Source organism: Neolamprologus multifasciatus, chromosome 16 (assembly GCF_963576455.1).
Source record: "Neolamprologus multifasciatus chromosome 16, fNeoMul1.2, whole genome shotgun sequence".
Taxonomy (NCBI): domain Eukaryota; kingdom Metazoa; phylum Chordata; class Actinopteri; order Cichliformes; family Cichlidae; genus Neolamprologus; species Neolamprologus multifasciatus.
In genome coordinates, this window is record NC_140454.1 from 5,738,041 (window position 1) to 5,740,272 (window position 2,232).

Here is a 2,232-nt window from a genome sequence, read left to right on the forward strand (position 1 = left end):
CCCTACATCCTCCCCTGGGCAGTCTGCTGATTGGTTCATTACTTGCGGTAAACACAGTTACAACCCCCCGCCACAGTACATACACATATATGCACATATAGCCGTCCCTGCCCCCTTCCAGTCTGCCTATTATCATCCTGACCGATGTTCAGATTCCTTCAGTCCTCAAATCAGATTCATCATGTTCTCTTCATCGATTCAAAGTGCAGAAAGGTAGAAATATTTATTTGTTTGGTAGAAAGTTTTGAAAACCTGCTTGCAGACAAAGAAACAATGTATATAAAAAAAGATTCTTTCAAAGAAAAAGAGATTTCAACTCTTGTAAAATGAAAGAAAATGATGAAGTACAAACTTTGCAAAGAAATGCAGAGTTACTACAAACACTGACCATTAAAAATGCAATTTCTTTCTTTTCTAGAGTGTCTCTTTTGTTTTCTTAATTTAAGCAATATTTAAACACTATGTCAGATGCACTTGTAGTGGTACACATCCTTGAGCCAGTGTTAACTGATCTCGGATCTTGGATATTCTCCTGACTCCAGGTCTTTATATCCCTGCAGGCTTGTGACACCTCAAAGGTGATGTGCTTTGACTTGAGATCAAAGCTAGAAGATGCATTAATTCAGACACTAACAGAGGTGGGAGTTATGCTAATAAAAAAACACGTATTTCACGTTGTTGTTTGGAGGTGAATCCTGCCAGCTCGTGATGAAAAGTCCGTCTTCATGCGCTGCCATTTTATTCCCCCCTTAACGGACCTGGAAGGATACTCTCTGAAGGTTACATTTTGGCAGTGTTGCATACCAGATGATTTACCTTTACCATCTGATGTCTCTGCCTCTCTGCTCTCCACTGCCTTGTCACTCCCAGTTACTGCTGCTTCACTGAGTAGCTTGCCATTGTCCTCGGGCAGCGGTGCTGCTGGCAGCTGTGCTCAGATGGAAGAAGGGGCAAAGTGCTGCCATTAGAATTGCTGTGAAGACTTGAAAATCGGTTCAAGAGAAAACAAAAGAATACATAATACAGCAAATAAGAGGAATGCATATTGTGAGAGAAAATACAAAAGAGATGGGTGAGAAATTCAAAACACTAAAAACAAAATTATACAGATTCATATTATTCCAACTTATGCAGTTTGTACATTCAGACCTATGAAACACATCTGAGCTTCCAATGGGTATTTAAGCATTTTTCAAAACATCCATACACACCAGAGATGGGAGACGATGAGGTAACATAACTAAGAAAGACAAGACAGGAGAGGAAGAATAGAGTCTGCCCGGTGGCATTTGATAAACCAGAAATTGTAAGCCTACATGTAATTAATTCATATTATTTTAATATAATATTATTATTATTATTTGCTTTACCAGAGTGAAGACGCTAAATCAGTACAATTTTTTTAACACAAGCATTTGTCCTTATAATTAAGCGAAAACTCTCCCCAATGTTGCCACCTATGACACACACTTATCTGTAATGTTTAACCTAGAGGGATGACTAAAGGGATAAGAGCAGATCTATGGAGATATTCACAAAGGTGAAATGCAAATTGTCACTACATAATCAGTCATTTTAAATTACTTTAGATAAGAAGAAGAAAGAATGTGTATCTGCGCAAACACAAGAATATATTTTTCCAACTCGTCCGTTACGACTCTGCCTTAATCTTTGGTGCCCCCAAGTGTTCACAAAAAAGTGTACAAAATCAGGACTAAAATTTTCAGCCTTATTGCCTCAAATTGTATGTCTAAGGTTTATATTTCAGTATTTCAGCTGATTAAATAGCCAATGAGTGAATTCGATCTCTATTTTCTCAGCTATGGTTTAGATTTGATTTCACAAAATTATACAGTTTTTATAAATATTTACTTTTCCTAGAATCGATGTGAACTTGTAAGGTAATTTTGACTCAGGCTTGGAACAATAAGGGTTAAGTAGATAGTTTGGCAGGAAGTTTGGCACTAGGTTTGCTTTACTGCTAATGATTTGAAGAAAATTTATTTGGCTATCTTTTTGCTTCTTTGTAATTGGTTTTTATTATTATTATTATTATTTTATATTTACACTATATGACTCTAAAAAGTGACTGCCTGTCTTATATAATGGATATTGATGCGACAGAGCATTAAAGCAATGTAGTAAATTAATAACGGTTCTGTAAATAAAAGTGTTTCATCACTCAATGACTCAATGAACAGAACATGCCTGGGCAATAAACGCACCTGCACC